This window comes from Engraulis encrasicolus, chromosome 14 (assembly GCF_034702125.1).
Source record: "Engraulis encrasicolus isolate BLACKSEA-1 chromosome 14, IST_EnEncr_1.0, whole genome shotgun sequence".
NCBI lineage: Eukaryota > Metazoa > Chordata > Actinopteri > Clupeiformes > Engraulidae > Engraulis > Engraulis encrasicolus.
Window position 1 is genome coordinate 23,121,227 of NC_085870.1, and position 22,547 is coordinate 23,143,773.

The following is a 22,547-nucleotide window of genomic DNA, read 5'->3' on the forward strand; positions in this document are numbered from 1 at the left end:
AGAGAGAGAGAGAGAGAGAGAGAGAGAGAGAGAGAGAGAGAGAGAGAGAGAGAGAGAGAGAGAGAGAGAGAGAGAGAGAGAGAGAGAACAGACACACACATTGTGAATACTTACTATATTGTAATTCTTACAATCAAATAAAATTAAAACACTTTAAGGGGCACAATGTAGGATGACGTCGTTTGTGCGGTGCCCGTGACATGCCTGTCTCAAAATTTACACAGTAATGAAAAAATGCTGTTTAAATAAACTCGCTGTGAGACAGTTTTTCCATCACTGAATGCCAGCAGTTGATACAAATCTGAATACGGTATGTAAAGTGATTTTTCCTATGAAAAGTGTTTCCTATGACACTCGTTCAGACCGCTCTGTCAAAAGTTGCATTTGGGGTTTTCTGACAGCGGACCCTGGAAGTGGTCGCGAGAGTCATCCTTCACTTACTGATGACTCAAATAAGCATCGGCTGACTCGGGACAGTGATTAATTAAACTTTTAATCCTACCTAGAGCCCCTTAAATCTATTACGTTGATTCACTTGCAACATCAATGGCATACATAACTACATATACGGTACCAAGTCTCATCCAGACACCAAGTCTTATGTGGTGTGGTGTCTAGATCACGTTTACAGGAGGATTAACCTACTAAGCCGAGAGGTGAGATGAGATGTACTATGAGATGGCACAATCAAATCTCCAAGTGTAACTCCCCCTGCACCGCTGATCTCTGAGCTCACTAGCCTGACTTTCAAATCTCTTCGAGACTTGATCTGACCAAGAGTATAATGATTAACGTTTCCCAATGGGCATGGTTGACCCGCCTCTCTAGGTTTGCTACTGGTTGACTGTTGTCCGACAAAGTGGGTGGAGTTCCCGATTTTTCGGGAGATCAGAAACAACATTTACATTGCTCTTGGCCTGACTAGAAGCAACTCTGAAGGTGTTGTGTCACTAGAAGGGCGTGGCCTGGCCAGAGCTCACAGCCTTGAATGTTATTTAGAGCAGTGCTTCACAAACTTATCCTTGACAAAGTCATAATAAATACTTTTTCTAAAGAATTTGATGGTGGTGGAAAGTATTCTTGAAAAAAGTAACATTTGCGAATGTGCAGCATGAATTCTGAAAGGAAACTGCGAAAAAGGTGCACATTTAACTGTATAGAGCGACTTTGCACATGCCAGCATGGCAGGGGGAAGCAAACTTGAGAATCCCAGGACAGCGGGAGAAGATGTCAGATACGGTGGTCTGGGCTAGCCAGAGTTAGCATGCTATAGTCCAGGGGTCACCAACTCATCGGAGTTTACTAGGCTACAGAAATATTGAAATGACTGCAGTAGCAGTCTGATTGGCGTTCATATTTGCATCTGTATTCCGTTCCAATAGGCTTTGCCGTCGTGTCACAGGGTTCTTTTCTTTCTTCCTGCTGCTTATCGTCTTTGAGCGCCGGCCCGTCACCATGGCAAGAGTCTGGCGTGGCCAGTTGCAAGTGTGGCAGAGAATCGACCTCTGATGAAGCCAAAATCAATAAAATGTTCATCAAGAATGGGAGGAGGAATTCCCTTTTACTTTCGTAAAAGAAAAGTTTGCGTTTGTTGTGCCATCAGTCGCAGGCACTATCGACGAGACACCTTGTCGAAACACAAGAAGCCTTTTACAAGTAGGCCTATGCGCCTGTTAAGCAGTGTGGCCAATAAAAGGGGAGTTGTTTTATTTTCGCTGACATAATATTGCCCAAAAAAATGGGGATTATTTGGGGATATCCCTCACAACAGTGCAACAACACAGAATAATGGTGAGAGTTTTACCCTCAGCATGCAATGAAAGCTAGAACTAATCAGACCATGGTGCTGATGGACAGCGCAAGAGGGAGAGAAGTTGCTTTGCTGCGTTTGGTTTCATCAGTCCAACGGAAAGCTTCTGCATACACAAAATTATTTGGCAAGACAGCTGCAGAGTAGATATTGCCGCCAACAAATCATTTTGGACAGGCAAATCTGCGCGATAGGTGGCCTAACTGTAGCCTACTGGACTGGTTGCCTACCAAAGTTTTGCGAGTGGAATGTTGCATCACACACAGGACGGCCCAGGCTACTGGCGCCTGTCACCATGATTCGTGAGCAAAGAAAGGGAAAGGGCCATGCCGAGCAGGCTTGCTATCTGTACTTTTTTAAATAAATGTTAATGGAAATTATATTGTGAAATATGTTCTATTTAAACGTGGGAAAACAAAAGCATCAGGTTTTCCCACTAAATAAAAGTAGCATTTATAATAAAAAAAAGTTTCCTATGTGAAACAACATTACGTTTAAATATTATTATTATTATTTTGCCTCAATTATTATTATTATTTTGCCTTACGTATATTCGGCCAATTGGGTCTACAGTAGCCTACATGACCATGTTCAATTATCATAGCCATCACATTGACTCCCATAGCACTACAATGACTGATATTGATAATAATCTAATTCAGCTAAAATAAGGCTAAATTGAAAGCCTCGGCTTGACTTGAAAGCCTCGGCATAAAAAGGTTGGTGACCACTGCTATAGTCCATGGGTGGGTAACCTATGGCCCGGGGGTCATTTATGGCCCTTGAAGCTGTCTTGGCCCCCGATATCATTTTAATGTTATGCAGTTTCACCTGAAATTTGGCATGGTTTATAAATCTTAGAAATTACATTTGCAATACAATTAAGTTATATTTTCATGAAACCTAGTGAAGGTGGGGTCTGTTATAATATAATTCACTGTTAACACTTTCTTTGTAGGGAACAGTAGCCTACTGTATGTCCTCAACTCAAACTTTGGTAGGCAACCAGTCCAGTAGGCTACAGTTAGGCTACCTATCGCGCAGATTTGATATTTAAGAATATTCCCTTTTCTTAATGTTGACTAAAGGAGGTACAGTAGAAATATGGCTTACAATATGATCGAACATAAAAATCCCATTCTTTTTGTATGGTTAGGGAAAGCCCATGGTATGTTAATTTTCTCAGATTTCCGTTCCTTTGCAAATGTTGCTGAAGATCGAACAAAAGTTTGTTGGCGCTTAAAAAAAAAAAAAGCACGGTATGATTTCCATTTAAAGTACCTTCCATGCAACCAGAGTGAAGATTTATGACCACAAACCTCAAATGAAAGCACTGACAGTTATTGTTTTGTGTTTGCTGTCTGTCTGGGGCTTGATTACACAAGCTTTCCTGACGGGACACGTCCCAGACCCAGCCCAATGTTCTCGCCACCCCGGCCCGCTAAAGACCAGCTTTTGTCGGGTGTTGCCAGAGATCATGTTTTTGTGTTGTATTGTGTTTTGTGCTCTGAGAGCTCAACCGCTCTTGGCGAGATGATGGGCTGCATGAACATACATGTTTTATGGGCCCTTACACAGGCCAAGGATGAGACACGACAGAGGAATCATTTGTCACTGCCGGAGACCAAGCCCATGCTTTTGATCTCAACACACAAAACCATCACACACGCACACACGCACGCACACACACACACACACACATCTTTGACACCACACCACACCACACCACACACACACACACACACACACACACACACACACACACACACACACACACACACACACACACACACACACACACACACACACACACACATCTTTGACACCACACCACACCACACCACACACACACACACACACACACACACATGCACACCCATCTTTGACACCACACCCATCCACACAAACACAAACAGAATCTCATCTCACAAATATGGAAATAACGGTTATTTAATTGATCTCACACACACAAAACCATCACACACGCACACACGCACGCACACACACACACACACATCTTTGACACCACACCACACACACACACACACATACACACACCCATCTTTGACACCACACCCATCCACACAAACACAAACAGAATCTCATCTCACAAACATGGAAATAACGGTTATATAATTGATCTCACACACACAAAACCATCACATACACACACACCCATCTTTGACACCACACCCATCCACACAAACAGACAAAGAATCGTCTGCCAGATGCAATGTAATGAAATGTAATCATGTTATCATGGAGTTAACAGTCATATAAGTTTTCTATGATGTATATGTACATGTTCAAAATACACAGAGAGAAAAAGAGAAGATGATCCGCTGAAATGTTTGTGTGGTTTACCCTTAGCGCAGAGCCTATGTTATAGCCTTACTGTCACCAAAACTGGCTGTGACCTAATCTGTTACTTAAGGCTCTCAGCAATGTCATAGCAATGTTGTTATGATGTCGTTGAGTATTTTCAGCAAATAATGAATAGGCCCGCCGGCGACCCCATCTGCACTAAGAGGCTACATTGTTTCTAATCAGCTATGAGAGAGCACAGTGTGTTATTAGTGAATGTTGGCATGCAGTAACTACTACAACAGGGGTAATCACAAGTAGTTTTATGGCATAACATATGCAACATTCTACCTGCTGCTTAATGATTTTTACTAATAATTGGTAGTCGACACATATGGAGAAGAAGGTGCTGTGTATATCCTTGAGACTGTGGTGCCACTTATCTAGTTCATGCCTGAGTATCTTTGCAACTGATAAATTTGTGTCTATGGAAACTTGTTTGACAGCTGCATAACTCAAAAACTCATTAAAGGATTGGGCTGAAACTTTGTGGAGTTGTTGGAAATGACCAAAAGAACAAGTGATTAAATTTTGGTGGTGATCCGGATCACGAACCGTAACCAGGACTTTTTAAAAGATTCTTCACCATTGCTAGCGTACAAATCTAGACGCCCCTGGTGACCGCATATTGAATTGCGGGTCAAGGCGAATGTTGACATTCCAGTTTCTAACTCCACAAAAAGAAGGCAGTAAGACATAAAACAAAAACCTTCCTTGGCGGAGGTCTGCACTCTCTGAGTGCATTTCTCAGGCTTTTCACTTAACGTGACATCACATCACGCAACAGAAAGCACTACTTTTGGTACTGTCTGCTTACTCATATAAAGGTTTTATGTTTTGATATTTTAAATGTTTCTGTGCTGTGTGTGTCTTAAATGTTTCCAATTGTTTTGTAAGCCCGATTCGGACGGGACTTTTATTACCTATGGAACCCCGGTAATTCGGAATAATTACAGAGAATGTCTCAGTTTTTAGTCCTGTGCGAATGTGGCATGTCTGTGATGTGTGAGGTAATAATTCCGCCGCGAATTACCTACTGTATTTCGGCGAAACTCAGACGTCCTGGGGTAATTTTACATAGGCGCGCCGTCTGAACTCCCTTGTAATGTCTGTGAATTGACTAAATAACAGACGTTTATTTATCCCGTCCGAATGCGCCCCGAAAAATCACGGAGGTCCAGGGGTAATTGCGAATTACCAGGGGTCCATAGGTAATATTTATCCCGCGCAAATCAGGCTTAAGGGTGGAGATCAATGGGCTCCGCATCAAATCTTCCTTTGGGTACAAATAAAAGCAGTACATGAGTAATGATCTAGTTGCACATTACAGGATCTGTCTTACAATCAAACAGTCTCTCTATTCATTCATCAGAGCACATCGGTAGCCACCCGCTTGCCTCAAGCAAGGGAGTCCACTGCTTACTCTGTCAGCCCTGTACAAATCATTATGCCATTATGTTTCTTCCAATGATCCTTGACCTGCCAGTGTCCTTTCCACCAACAGGAAGAACACACACACACACACACAGAGACACACAAAACACACACAACACACATACACACACACACACACACACACACACACACACACACACACACAAGCACAAGCACACACACATGCACGCATGCACGCACGCACACACACACACACACACAGACACACACACACACACACACACACACACACACACACACACACACACACACACACACACACACACACACACACACACACACACACACACACACACACACACACACACACAAAACACACGCACACAGACACAGACACACACACCTCGACACAGGCTTTCCCACAGATGTGTGAGGTGTGGTTGGTGTTGACATACACAGAAGGTGATGATGAAAGGGTGATGAAAGGCAGAATCCTTAATGGTTTTTAATGAGGACTGTACAATTACACGATGAGGCAGGCAAACACAAGCACAAACAAGTCTTTCCTACCAGCCAAAGTGAAATTTCACCAGCATGTGGGCCCTTGGCTGATGTTCATTTGGAGCCCTCATGGTGGTACTCAGAGAGCTCAATGTTGTTTTCAGGTGGTACAGACTTAGGTTACAAAAAGTTTGAGAAGCACAGTGACAGGTCTAGATTCAAGACTCTGAACTGAGTAGCTCAGTCCTATCAAATATGCTCCATTGCTGCTCATTATGGTTCTGTTTTTATTTGCAGTTGCATTTACAGAAGCTCATTTTGAAGTCCTTCTAAGATTTTGAACACACAAAAATACATTGAAATCTATAAAAGCCTTTACAGCATTGGGGTTTGAATAAATTTAAACACAAAATACCACCATTTATTTAGTGTTTATTATGACTTGGAATACACTTCTCATATTACATTAAAGGGACACTGTGTGAGATTTGCACTTGTTTATTTCCAGAATTCATGCTGTCCATTCACTAATGTTACCTTTTTCATGAATACTTACCACCACCATCAAATTCTAAGTATTCATTATGACTGGAAAAATTGCACTTTTCATACATGAAAAGGGGGATCTTCTCCATGGTCCGCCATTTTTAATTTCCAAAAATAGCCATTTTTAGCTGCAAAAATTACTCTGATTGGACCATAATAGAAAATATTAGTTTATTACTTAGTAAACTTTCATGTAAAGATCAAATTTGTCAATAGACAGCCCAGTTTCAATGAGCAGCATTGTTGCAGTACCTTTTTTGACCATTTCCTGCACAGTGCACCTTTACTAATAGGTCATAGTAATAGGTTTACTGAACTTTGATCAGACCAAATAGTCTATCAATTAATACTAATTCATGAAAAGATCATGGTTGCAAATGGACAGTATACATGTTGAAAAGAGAAGACTACAGATTACATTCACAGGTTGTGGTTGCAATTGCATACGTCTGGAGGGAAGTAATGGCAAGTAATGGAGAGAGAAAGTAATGGCAAGCTGATGAATAGGGCTGTAACGATAGACTCAACTTATGATTTGGTTTGCATCACAATTTTTTACCCACAGTTCAACCCTGATTTCTGAAAGGATATACTGTATTCTTTTATTTTTTCACATTTACCAATAATATAAAACAAATTATAAATAAAAAATTATGATAGGTTTATATGCAATTAAAGCAGTACATTATTTTAGGTAACTGAAATAAAACTAAATTTAAAAATAATAACGATGACGATTTGAAGCTTGGAAGCACTAGCACTATAACCTCATGTCATGTGCTTGTTATCTGAACTGAAGGGTAACAGAACTATGAAAGGGCATATCACAATTCTGCCTTCTTGCGCTGTGACACAGGCTCGTGGCTCTGCACATCACGATTTCTCGGTTCAACACAATATCGTTACAGCCCTAGAGATGACCAATGAGAGTTTGCAGGGAAAGTAATGACAGTTGACCATGACACTGCACAGTCCTGAGGGGCTTAAAGCAGCAGGACTTACACCTAAAGCAAATTACAGGGAATTAGAGGTGGTTACACAACACAGCCGCCCACACACACAAACAGACATACAGACATACTGTAAGCACACACGCGCGCACGCACACACACACACACACACACACACTGTAAGCCCACACGCACACACACACACGCACACACACACACGCACACACACACACACACACACACACACACACACACACACACACACACACACACAGGTTAAAAGCATGTGTTGGGTCTAAGGAGGAGGCGGAGGCGTTCACTTCCGCTAGTCGCTAATTCTGCTGAAGTACTGTACATCTAATCATGATCTGGGGAGTCTCCCACAACGTGCCGTACCACACAACAGACTGGTCTCAGGTGCTGTTTCTAGGTAGCAGGATATTTTGATATGTGGGTATTTTTTTCTCCTCTTAGGTGGAAACACACCAGGTGGATAAAAATAAAAACTACAGTGTAACATGTGCATTTTAGCCCCCTAAATGGGATATTTTTAAAGCCAGATTTTTGATATGTGGATTTTAAAACTCTGGCTACGTGCAGACGCAAGCCCAAAACCAATGCGTTTTCAAAATAGCAGGCTTCGTGGAAACAGCTTCTCAAATTCAACACAGAGAATCTGTACTGTTCAGTCAGTAAGAAGATGAATTGACAAAATACACAAAATAACATGAATGATTAGAGTGTGTGTGTGACGGGCGGCCAATGTAGTGTAAAATTCCAATGGATACTCTGATTTGACCTTTTGGTTGATGTGGCAGATAGACGTGCTGAATCAATGCAATCAAAGTCTGAAATCATGTCGGTATCTGAATAAACGTTGAACGGATGTGTAATGTGTCAGGCTTTGTGTGCCTGGTATAGATTAGTTATAGATAGTTTATAGCTATAGATAGTTTCCCGTTTACAAACATTCACGGTTTGAGGAGGGGCAAGATGCGAAGCAGCCAATCATGTGAGCTCATTTTTTCAATGACAGCAATTTCCAAACAATCAGATGCTTGCAGATGGATCCCTGGCTGCATGTACTGTACTATATATTGTGTGTGTGTGTGTGTGTGTGTGTGTGTGTGTGTGTGTGTGTGTGTGTGTGTGTGTGTGTGTGTGTGTGTGTGTGTGTGTGTGTGTGTGTGTGTGTGTGTGTGTGTGTGTGTGTGTGTGTGTGTGTGTGTGTGTGTGTGTGTGTGCATATGAGTCAAGTGGGAGTTCAGGGCTCTTAACTGGACAGGTCAGTGATGAGAAGCCAATGGTGTTCATGACACAGCTGTCGTCATGGCTACCGTCAGCACTGCAGAGGTGGGCGGCTGCCAGGATGGCAAACACAGGTCCCCCAGAGCAGAGAGCACATCATGACCCCACACACACACACACAGACACACACAGACACACACACAACCACATGCACACACACACACACACACAAGTCCCCCAGAGCAGAGACCACACGCACGCATGCACACACACACGCACGCACACACACACACACACACACAAACATACTGACCCCAGACTCAGAGACCGCACGCATGCACACACACACACGCAAACACTGACCCTCATTTTCTTCCTTCATCCTTCTCTTTCACCGTATCCCCCCATTTCTCTTGAAGTTATCCTTTTACTCTTTCTCTTTTGCTCTCTCTTAAAGGTAATTCTCTTCAGCATGCATAATTTGGTGCAAATCCATCCACCCCATTCACCTTCAACTTATGAGGACTAAACAACCTTTCTATTGATCCTCTCTGGACCTTTTGGAGCGATGCCCGACACATCTTCTCCCATTTGGATGTCATATACAATATGATACAATACAGTATTTATAAAGCACAATATCACAACTATGTAATTGGCTCAAAGTGCTTTCAAACACACAGACACACAGACACATACTGTACACACCAATAGTATTCACACACCAGCTCTGGAGGCAGCCGTAAGGTGCCAATTGTCCAAGGTTCACCTGAGAAAGTGCAAACGCACGCGCGTGTGCGCACACACACACAAACACACAAACACACACACACACACACACACACGCACACACACACACACACACACACACACACACACACACACACACACACACACACACACACACACACACACACACACACACACACACGTGTCTGCATTCATGCAGAATATTCTTTAAGCCAGTGTTTCTCAACAGGGGTGCCGCAAAAACGTGGCTGATACATAAATTATGTAATATAATAAATATTCGTCTAAATTGATAAGTTAATGCTAGTCAGTGGAATCTTTCATCTGCCATTTATGCACAACAAAGTAAATATATGTCACCCCAATCAGCTGCAACTTCGAACGTAGGTCGTGTGACGTCTCCAAATGTGTTACTTTTCTAAGCTTTTGTGGTATCGGATGCGATGCCATGTTACGGCTTGTTGGTTTGGGGTGCCTTGAAATTTTTCATGAATTGAAAGGGTGCCTCGCCTAAAAAAAGGTTGAGAAACACTGCTTTAAGCCACAAGACAGCATCAGAAGGCGGCATCAGCCACCAGACATCTGCAACTGCATCGCCATTGCAATACAAGGACAAGCAGGTCCCCTGAAGATAGTCTCACTGGTGGGGGCGGAGTGGAAGCTGTTCTTGAAATGCAGGATGCACACATAAATCGAGCGCTCTAGTGTTAGGGGGTGTTCACTCGCGGAACTAGCTACTAGCCACAACTGGCTAACCCTAATCCTACCTAAGTGCAAAATGAATGGCTGTCAATGGAGTTTTGTACCATTATAATTTTTGTGATTTTTTAATCATTTTTTATTATTAACCTCATTTGAGTAGCGTTTCGATTATTTTGCGCCATTAGATTATTTTATACTGGGACAAAAAGCTCAATATTTATGAGGGCAAACCCATAAACATTAGCGGGATGCTAGCGAGTACAGGTCGAAATCTTCTTTCCTGCTGTAAAACTAGACACCCGACAGATTTGACAATACAGCCGATCATTAAACACCAGCAATAGTGCTTACCAGGAATATTTTGCTGATGACATTTGTGACTGGAAATTGCAGTAGCAATGTATTTAGCATGTGGGCTCCCTTTTCCATTCCATACATTTTCCCACATGAAAGACTTACCGACGCTCGCCAACTAGCGGACAATCTATACTCATGAACGGCGTGACGTTTTCCATGTGCGTTACGCCCATTTATGGGGGAAAACAACCCATGCAAGTCAATTGGTGATGTTGGGGTTTAATAAACGTAAGATACGGACCTGTAGACTATCGTTGTTCACGCACAACATGCCGAAAACGTGTTGTGTTGCCGGCTGTTCAAATAATATAGCCAAACAGCCGTGGCTGAAGCATGGAATGTGTTCATTTAGGCTAGCCGATTTAGCATGTAAGTCAATGGGACATTCGGTTTGTTTTCACCCATAAAGGGGCGTAACGCAAATTTAAGAGCAAAGTACCCGGATGGTCGTTCATGAGTATAGGAACTGCAGTATGCATACAAAGCTAACTGGCTACAATGGGAACCAATCAGTGTGAACATTCTCCCTGTTAGATATTCTCTGGTTCTGGCCAGGCCATGGTGGTCAAGAGCTGCTTATTATTTGTCTCAGCTGTTCTAGATCAGCTAATCAACTCTCCTTGCTCCTCATTCATCAGTTTCAAATTTGGCGCCTTTCAAAAGTTCTCTTTTTTTGTTATAGAAATTGAAATAGCAATTTCTTAGTTGAATAGTTATTAATTAGATTTGGCGGTTTGGCTCTTTTTAGAGGACTCCCCTGAATTTCTATAAGCACAATGGAAAATAGGGATTCAGGGGACAGCAGCAGTGTAGGGAATGCTCACCCAATTTAAGATTAGGACCATGAACAGAGCAGCAATATGATAAGGAGTAGCCTATGCCATGTCATACACGACAAGGTGGAGTCGGGGAGGTGGTAGGTTGCAAAGAAGGGAGCAGCCAAAAACTCTTTTGTGCTCATAGAAATCCAGGGGAGTCCTCTAAAAAGAGCCAAACCGCCAAATCTAATTAATAACTATTCAATTAAGAAATTGCTATTTGAATGTATTGTCTTGTGTCTCTTGACTGCAATGGTCCTGACAGAAACAGTATATATGTGAAGATTGCCATTCATGCAGGCAATTTTGTCCAAAAGAGCTTAGTTGTAGGCAACTGGACTAATTCTTGTAGCTTGAAAATGTTTCACCTGCTCAATTGTGTGTGTGTTTTTTTTTTTTTTTTAGATTTTCCTGTTGTTGGCTTTTTCGACTTTATTTGTTAGGACAGTGTGAGAGGTGGACAGAAAGCGAATTGGGAGAGAGACGGCGAGGGGTCAGCAAGGGGACCCGGGCTGGGAATCGAACTCGGGTCAGCCGCATGGCAGGCGAGTGCCCCAACGGTTGGCCTCAGCAGGGCCTCAATTGTCTGTTGTTTTGGTCTTTGGCGTTAAGCTGATTGGCCGAGGGCCGTGTCTGCTAATGGCACAGTAAGAGGAGCAGCTTCAACAGCCCTGAAGGCAGTTACCTCATCTGTCACCCATACTGAGGAAGGGCATTGTATTACGTAAGGAACGAGAGAGAGAGAGAGAGAGAGAGAGAGAGAGAGAGAGAGAGAGAGAGAGAGAGAGAACGGAGATTGAGAGAGAGAGAGAAGGAGAGAGAGAGAGAGAGAGAGAGAGAGCTTGAAAAGCGAGATGACATTATGATAATACTAACACAGAAGATGGATACAGCTATGGTGGAGGGTGACATACAGTCATATCACTGAAGGCCACTCAGAGTCCATTATAACGCAGAAGATGGAGATAGACTGGAGTCACCTTGGAAAGAGACATCATAGCCACCTTATTATCCTTTCCCAACAGCATCCCCCCCATCCCATGGCCAAGACAAGAACACGTACGGTACGGTATAACACTCTGCGAAGCAGCCGATGCATTCATGCCAGTGCAATTTGATGTTGTCATCGTCTCTCTCCTGACTACTGGTAACTAGCACTTAGTGCTTTCAATTATCCCACCTGCTTACTCTGCTCTGCTTAATTGCTACACCTGTGCTCACTCTGCTCTGCTCAATTGCTACACCTGTTCTCACTCTGCCATTGGCCAGCCACCTGCACTGCATTCACTCTGCCCCTCTATATAAAGCTCTGGTTTTCAGTTCCTCTCCGTCAGACCGTCTGCAAACTTGTTCCTGATACCTGTGCGCTGGCTTTCTACCTCTGACTCCTGAACACAAACCTGGGGTGGATTTCTCAAAGGGGAAGTAGCTAGTCGGTTAGCAACTTTGCAGAGTAGATACTATAAAAGTTGCTAACTCCTGTGTCTCGAATGTTAGCACACAAAGTAAATACTGCTTGGAGTAATGTGCACTCTGAAGTAGTGGTGACTTTGAAAGTGAGGCGCCTCCTATCCGTATCTCGACAGTGAAGTTGAAGTACAGCTGGAGTAGATCCATTGAGTCCAGACATCACCTCAGCCACCCCAAGTAACACACAGCGCTAGTCTACTTCAGAGTGTGACTCCACCCATTAGCTAAACTTGTAGTACATATTTGACCACAAATGTGTCAATATATTTTAATCCTGTGGTGCAAAAGCGATGAAAATCAATCGACATGCACACAAAGTGATGATACAGCTGCGAGAGTGTTCAGAACACAAATTCACGTCATGTCATTTGTTCGTGAAAAAAAACGTCATATCCTTGGAATCTGATGAATCCCACACTAATAATATACTTTTAGCTGTATACCGATTGAATTGCGTCTCATTTCGATGTGTAATTTGTGAAATATTTAGATAAGAAAGTATTGGTTACTCCCGGAAATGCGCTGGCTTACGTGTCAAGTACTTACATTTTTTTAGCGCGAATTTCATTTCATAGCCTAGGGGTATTTACGCTTGCCTATCAATGGGAGACGCGAGCCACGGGGGTTCGAAACCAGTGTGCAGCATGTTGACAACAACGCGTGAAATCGTGTTTTGGACCCTACAGTGTAACACATTTTCCCTTGGCTGCACGTGTGTGTTGGTAATGCACAACATAAATTATCTATTTCTGCCAGATATTTCCAAAATTGTGGCACTGCAACCATGTGGATTCGAACCAGTGTGGCCTCTGTTTTCCCATTGGGATGCAAGCGTGAATACCACAAGGCCAGTGATTCTAAAACTTTTTCAGACCGAGGACCATTTTGTCCCCCCAAAAATGTTTAGGGACCACCTGACAACTGAATTGACAGTTGACGGGTGCTATTTCGACACTAATTTTGATGCAGATCGCTTACTTTTTATTCAAAATTACAAGCCTGTCTTATTGTGGTGAAAATATGACTTCAGACATGTTTGGCTTTGTAATAATGTTACAACTTCTGCTAGCTTGTCTTGGAAAATTAGAAATCCCTTTGTGGACCACCTGAGCTCTGTCGCGGACCACCAGTGGTCCCCGGACCACACTTTGAGAATCACTGCACTAGGCTATGGAATGAAATCCGCGCGAAAATTTCTTTTATATGACATGATATGGGATATGACACTTTAACAGACGATTTTCTGGGAGTAACCACAACTTTATTGTCCAAATATTTTACAAATTACACCTCGGAATGAAACGAAATCCAATCGGCATGCAGATAATACTGCATTATTGGTGCGGACGGTGTCAGATTGTAATGCCACGGCCGTGTTTTTTCACAAAGAAATTACAAGGTGTGTTGTGGAGGAAACAGCGGAGTCACGGTGTCATGACATCCAATCAAATGTGCTGGTGGTGGTTGTACACTATTGCTTTCTACTTCACGCACTGAATTTAGGAGGAAACAGCTGAATCATGACTCAGCAATCATGCTTATCTCTTGTTGCTTCTTTGGTCACGCACTGCAATGCCAAGAAAGTAAGTAGCGGTGTGGACTCAGGAAAGTAGCCGCACTACTTTTGGCTTACTGTGGGAATAGTAAGGTTTCGAGAAATGCACGGATTTCGCCTTGAAGTAAGTAGATAACTACAAAGTACATCTGTAGTTCAAAGCTAACATTGCGGAAACGCACCCCTGGACCAACCTGATTCTCTGCTTGATCTTCTGCCCTGGAAAACCCGACCTGCCTTCTGTCCGACGACCACTCTGATCTCCAACCCCGGTAAACCGACCAGCCATTCTATCTTCCGACCAACGATTACTGCCTGCCCCTGTCTGTACATCTGCCCTGTTTAATTTGCCTTGTTTGTGTGTATTCCCCCCCAGGACTCCCGGACCCTCCACCACCAGCTCCATCGGACGCATCTCAGTCTCTGGGGGGGGGACACACAAACAGGCTTCCCGACCCCTGCACTCTCCTAACTCCCTTTACCCTGAAACCTCAATAAACGTGACTCATTTGAGGTCCTCCTCTGTCTGGTCCTGACAGATGTATTTTCACATGGGCAAATTTAAAAATTAAAGATGGAATGTCCGCACACTTGATCCCGCTTTTGTTTTTGTTGAACAAAAAGAAAAAATGGGAGTATGTGTGCGGATATTTGCCTTCTTGCAAAGATTTGGACTGACACATGCTTTGATTGATTCACTCACACACGCGCACTTCACGCACGCACACACACACGCATGCAGGCACGCACACATGCACACGCACGCACACACACTCATATGCAGTTGTATCCATCTTTATTTTAATCTCTAAAGGCACACCGTTTATGAATGAGAGCAACCACACAGAGATGGCCAGACACAGGCATACACTCCCTGATTCTGTTCCATAATTTCTGGTCCACAGCTACCTGATCTGGAGAAGCTACATGCTCCCCAATGGGACAGTCACTAATGTCTGCACCAGACCGATACCAAATCAATACAAGCACACATGAGCACACACACACACACACACACACACACACACACGCACACTGAATAACGACAGTGTGGTAGCGACAGTGAGCATTTTGGTTTTTGTATTACTGTTGTGCGTTCGAATTACTTGGGTTTGTAAGGACTGTATAACTAGTGGCAATAAAGCACCCTTTCAATTTGAGAGAGAGATAGAAAAAGAGAAGGAAAGAGAGAGAGTGCGTGCGTGCGTGTGTGTGTGCGTGTGCATGTGTGTGTGTGTGTGTGTGTGTGTGTGTGTGTGTGTGTGTGTGTGTGTGTGTGTGTGTGTGTGTGTGTGTGTGTGTGTGCGTGCGTGCAGACTGGTTTGTTGTTTGCACACTCTTCATCCTTCCCAAAGCCTCCTCGGTGGCGGTACCCTACAGAGAGGAGATTGATGGAGGGCAGAATGATTGCCCACTCAGCAGTGTGCGTCTCTGTGTGTGAATAAGTTAGAGAGACAAAAACAGGCCTTGTGACTGGTTTGCTGTGGTGTGTGTGTGTGTGTGTGTGTGTGTGTGTGTGTGTGTGTGTGTGTGTGTGTGTGTGTGTGTGTGTGTGTGTGTGTGTGTGTGTGTGTGTGTGTGTAAAAGGGAGATAGACTTGAGAGAGAGAAACAGAATCCTTGTAGTTCATATTTCTAAAGCAGTGTCTGCTATGTAATGGCATGTTTGAGTTAAAATGTTTCATCCTCCGAATTTTACACCACATTGCAGAAAATGAAAAGTGGTCAAAAGAAGACAAAAGATGCAATGTTTTCAGGCCTCAAAAAATGCAAAGAAAACAACATGATATTACTATTAGGTTAAGATTATCTCAATCATGACCATTACTTCTGGATTCTTTTATTCTGTCAGTCTCTTCTCTCTTTTCTCTTTTCCTCTCTCAACATCAGTTTCTTCTCTCTTTTCTCTTTTCCTTTCTCTCCATCGGTCTCTTCTCTCTTTTCCCCTTCCCTCTCTCTCCATCGGTCTCTTCTCTCTTTTCTCCTTCCCTCTCTAGTCTCTCCGTCAGTCTTTCTGACTTGCTTGCACCTCATTGTTTCTGTGCTGCTCAATCGCCCTCCTGGGTTCATGAGTCAGCACATGTCTCTGCACAGAGGCAAGCGACATACAGTACAGCCCCGCCCAGCAGCGTTGGTACCCTTCAAGTTTAAATGCATAATGGGACATATCTCCAGACCACAAATAAAATAAGGTCAACCATGATGCATGATGCAAATTAGCAAAATGACAACATCACTAGCAAAAATATACTAGCAAATACAAAATACAAAATACTAAATACTTTGTATTTGCTAGTGATGTTGGCTATGATTATGTTCTCTTTTGAAAGTCGCTTTGGTTATAAAGCGTCTGCCAAATGCAATGAAATGTATGTAACATTATGAACATTATGGGAGGAAAAGTTTTTAAAAGTAAAAGCTTCCAGTGCCACAGGTACAGTATTTACTGGACATCTCAATGGAAAATTAATGTGACTCAAATGTGGTAAATAACAAATAGGAATCACCTTTGATAAATTGTTTTTTTCCATATGACATGAATTAGCCAATGAACGGTGATATTTGTGTTTTAAAAAGCCACCTGTTTCATCTTGTTCCTCTTTCACAAAGGTGAAGACCTTCATGGGGACACCAGAAACACTATAACTTACAAAAAGAAAACCTCAACACGTAGGTACATAGGTACTAATTTCAACAGTGTGTTATGGTATTCAAAAATCTGCCAAAGATGGAACTGCAAAGAACCTCCTTGAATGTGGACATAGGGTAAGAAATTCTGATAGAAGTCAAAGGCTGGTGCAAAAACCACAAGGTCCCATCTACAAACCCCAACTCCGATGAAGTTGGGACGTTTGGTAAACAGTGAATAAAATCAAAATGCTATCATTTTCAAAACATTCAATCTATTCATTAGATGGAGAATAGTGAAAAGACAACATATTAAGTGTTAAAACCGAGAAAAAAATATTGTTTTGGGGGACATATGTACTCATTTCTAATTTGATAAATCCAACACGTCTCAAAAGAGTTGGGACGGGGATCAGTGAAATTTAGTAAACATCCAAAAAAGATAAAACAACAAAGAAGAACATTTCAAAATGAATTGTACTGACGGACAATATAGGTGTCCAGGTATAAGATCATCACAGAGAGGCTGAGTCACTCAGAATTAAAGATGCAAAGGGAATAATTACCATAGTTATTACATACATTTTTGAATTCCCTTTGATTTACCACGATTGAGTGTATATAAGACATATTTTTGTTAATAAAATAATTGTATAGGTTCATGACATCATGAAATACATATTGGCTGTAGTCTCACTCTAATTCCTGGAGTGCTAGAGCTATTGAAAATTGACCATATTAAGAATGCTTAATGCATGAAAATGACACATGGGTTTAACATTCTCCTAAGCACCTGAGCTCACTTGAAATAGACCCAGAAGACATGGGAAACTGTCCTTTGCTTACAGAAGTCAGCAGAAGTTGTAGAAGTCCATTCTTTTTGACAATAATAGAGCATTGCACATCCTGTGCTACAGTGAAAATGGACCATCCAACTTGTGTTAGTGCTAGCTTCAAAAGTCAGCCTCCATGATGGCATGTGGATGCAGTAGTGCATTGGTTAAGATGTTCTCACTCATCTGTAGAGTTAAATACAGTGCTGAATGGTATAAATGGGTTTTAAACAGCATGAAAAGCCACTCATGCATTATATTTTGAAGGGAGATCTTCGATTACTGCCACATAGTAAGGTCAAATTGCATTCTCTACTATGTTTTAACAGTTTGGCTCCATCATAAGGACCAGCAGGTGATAAAATGGTTGGTTTTTGGTCAAGACCTGTCACACTGTAAGCACTACAGAAAGGAAAACATTGCAAAACATGACAAGGAATACACCCACCATTTAAGCTGGTGAAGTCATGTCCAAGATAGGAATTAACACTGTTTTTTATATAAAATCATCTCATCGGTTAATGTATTTAACTGTTAAGTGTTGTCTTTTGTTTTGTTTTTAGTCTTCCTCGACATTTGCTGCCATTTATTGTCCCCGTCCCAACTCTTTTGAGACGTGTTGGATTTCTCAAATTAGAAATGAGTACATATGTCCCCCAAAACAATATTTTTTCTCGGTTTTAACACTTAATATGTTGTCTTTTCACTATTCTCCATCTAATGAATAGATTGAGTGTTTTGAAAATGATAGCATTTTGATTTTATTCACTGTTTACCAAACGTCCCAACTTCATCGGAGTTGGGGTTAGTACAGTATAGACCATAGCCCCTTAACACATGCTGTTCCACCACTGGAACATTGTAATAGTCACTGAAAAAACTTAACTACCATAGTACTACACCACTATTACAGTGCACACACGTCATTAAGCAATACACTGCGACTTGGTCATTGCCATGGTAACAGCTAATTTATAACAGTGGCTGTGTCTTAAAGAGGCACTAGGTAGGATGACGTCAATTGTGCGGTGCCCGTGGCATGCCTGTCTCAAAATCTACACTGTAATGAAAAAATGCTGTTCAAATAAACTCGCTGGTGAGACTGTTTTTCATCCCGGAATGCCAGCAGTTGATACAAATCTGAATACGGTTTCCCACGACACTCCCTCGGACCGCGCTGCCAAAACTTGCATGTGGGGTTTTCTGACAGCAGACCGTGGATGTAATCACGACAGCCATCGTTCACTTACTAAAGACTCACATAAGTGTCTGCTGACTCGGGACCGTGATTAATTTAATAAATTAACTTTTAATCCTACCTGGAGCCCCTTTAGAGGGTTAAGGCCAACTTGGAACAGTCTTGGGTAGTTTTTTTCAACTAAGCACCATATACAGGTACACAAAACAAAGCAGGCCTTTTTGTGTGACTCCATTGCTTACTAAAAGCCATGAAAGGAAACACCTGATGTTTGCGTAAGAGAACAAAGACAAAGCACAATCCTTATAAATATTATCAGGTCAGAAGAAGCAATAGCTTTTTGGCAATGCACACAACCCGTATGCTTGCATTCTTTGCAAAAATAAACGTTTTGTTAAAACAAAAGTTTGGGAGAAACGTAATGAAATTTGGCATGTGACAGATAAGCACGCCTATTTAACCAACTGCATCTCATTCTCCACTCTGCCATCATTCAGTGGAATTTCAGCACACTGAAATTTGGAGCGCCCCTTAATTAACAATACAGCATTTATTCTCCGCTCACCTGCCTCCAGTCAGAGAATTTATCTCACTCGCACTCACACCTCCCCATTCGCCTCCCTTACACCACTGTTCTAACGATTCGTCAAGCATCTTGCCCTAGCTTCCTCTCTGTTCACATCGCTCCTTTGCTCTCCAAACCTTCATCCGCCGGGGGTTGTCCGCTCAGAGCTTGCACATATTTGCGGGCGCAGATACTGTCCGAGCTCTCAGTGCCCCCCCATTCTCCCGAGCTCGAGAATGTTTACTGCCATAGACATTTCTCAGCCGTGGCAGTACTTCAGCACCACGGCCAGCGATCTTGCCCAATACACCACGTAATCTCTCAGCTTCTCGAATGTAGTGGTTCGCGCAGAGCCTCGGACCCCGTGAAGCACCTTGATGATCGGTCCACCATGTGGACAGCTGCTCTCCTGCGAGAGTGGCATGATCACGAGAAGTCCAGCGGGAACGAAAATGTATGCATATGCTTAATCCAAATTTCAGAGAGTGGACTAATGAAATGCCTTTAAAGCATAGAACACCCTACCACAAATCAAGCATAGTGTTGGATACATAATATTGTGTTACTGCTTTGTTGCATTTGTGGTATTGGAGACCTTGGAAGAACACTTGGCTTGATGTGAAGATCATGTGTGCTCCAGCAAGACAGAAATCCAAAGCATACTTCCAAAAGCACACAGGGATGGTCGGGAAAGGGAGAAAATACTGTTCTTAAATGACAAGCATTGATTCCAGATGTTAATTAAATTCAGTTGAAATTATTGGGAGAATGTGAAATCTGTCATCAGGTGAAAGAATCATGCTCATGTAACGGAGGCCAATTCCACTGTACCTAATGACTAAATACACTTTACAGTGTTTTTTAAAAAAAATTGGTAACTTTATTTTAACAGGGCTTTAATTACTTAAGCCTAAGACTATAACTTGTGTATATTTCCATTTATTTCTAGAGATATTACAAACCTATCAAATAAAATAAAAAGGGCTTTAATTACAGAGTACTTAGTCATTAGGTACAGTGGAATTACTGGTGTAATAGCATGTAAGTACAACAGTAGTACATGTTATTATATCATCTATTGTGTGTATCTACATACCACAATGACAATAATGACCATAATGTACTACGAAGTGGTTTAATAATACTTTGTCAAAGTGAGGAATTCCAGGGAAGCAAAGGTCTGAACTGAGGCCCAAGAAAACCTTGGTATGTAGATACACAAAAATACACATTGTGAGTGCAATTTAATAACATGTACTACAGTTGTACTTGTGCATGCTATTACACCTGTTATTCCACTAGGGATAGGGGAGGGTGGTGGGTGCGAACGAAAGCGAGAGTGCAAACCATTAATTAATGTAATGTACCTGTAGGACCTGTGTGTGTGTGTGTGTGTGTGTGTGTGTGTGTGTGTGTGTGTGTGTGTGTGTGTGTGTGTGTGTGTGTGTGTGTGTGTGTGTGTGTGTGTGTGTGTGTGTGTGTGTGTGAGAGAGAGAGAGAGAGAGAGAGAGAGAGAGAGAATTCACATGGCTTTAAGCTTTTAAGCTCTGCAGTCTCTGTCTCTCTTTCTCTTTCTCTCACTCTCTCACACACACACACACACACACACACACTACACACACACACCTGCCTGTGCTCAAGAGAGACTCAAGATTGAAGCTTATTCTAGGCCAAGTCCCAGCACCTCTTATTAGTAAACACACTACGTTTACTTTCTGCTGGTCTAAAAAGAAACACCACACCGGACGAAAAAAACGCTTCACACATCTTTTCACACACATAAAAAAATATAAATGTTTGACATGTCAGCGTCATACCTACAACAAGATAAGAATGGATAAAAGTTTTGAATTATTTGTGAATCCTGATACCAGAATTTTGTCAGTGCTTGGTTTATTTCTTTAAACAGTCCGGACCCACATGACAATAAAAAAAGATGTCCCAAGTGACGTTTGGATTAAGTTGCCCCTCATTGCACGTTACCTATGACCTTTTTTATACACAGTCTTGACAAGTTAAGGCAATATCCATCTCATATACTGTAAACATCATAACTAATAAAACATGATCTGTCGCTTACTACTTTACTATCTTTAGTGTCTGACTGATGGTTAACGTCCCATGGATAGCCGTGGCTGTCATGTCATACAGACATGGCCCTCACCACGTCAGGAGCCAAAACTGACACATCTGTGTTGTTTTCTGCTGTACTTATTGACCAGGGCAACACATTACTGCAGAGTAAGAAGCCAGCATCCATGAATAAAACATCTACCTTGACTCAATAGGCCTCAGCATAATCACTTTTCACTGTTACAATGTCTTGGGAACAGACATTTAGGTGCAGAGAGTGTGCTCTCCCTCAGAAGAACAGAATAAATCAATCAGCAGATATTTGAAGATGATTGGCAATATGTAAACATCATTTCCATATTCACCTATTTTCTCCTAGAATGCATGTAAACATATCAAAATATGTGGTTGCAATATGTTGTAAAAACGAGAAAATAGTGACACAGAATTCTTTCATCCAGCAAGTCTGGGCCTGAGGCTTAGGCCTTGTTCTACCCATTGCCTTTCAAAATATTCTCAAAGCCAATCTCATTCAACTGTCAGTGTTTGTCTTCATGGCTGCGACACAATGTTAGCTGGTTTCTAGTTAAGGTGGGCTATGATTAAAGACATGCAGAAACAAATGGGGTGCGTAAACGCCGAGCTGTTTTGTTGCCCAGAAATTCTACTACTGCAAAGACTTTGCTGATGCTGGGGTGGGCCGCAAGTAATCCCTAGCCGAACGTTGTTTTAACTGTTTGTTGCCATTTCCCCTGATACTGCCAGTGATGAAATGTCATTCATAT

General features: G+C 42.2%; 1 protein-coding gene across 4 annotated transcripts in view; it reads right to left on the reverse strand.

Annotated features, from left to right (window-relative positions):
- iffo2b (intermediate filament family orphan 2b) overlaps positions 1 to 22,547 on the reverse strand; it is a 55,102-nt gene that overhangs the window by 31,479 nt on the left and 1,076 nt on the right. The gene's annotated exons all lie outside the window — the stretch shown is intronic.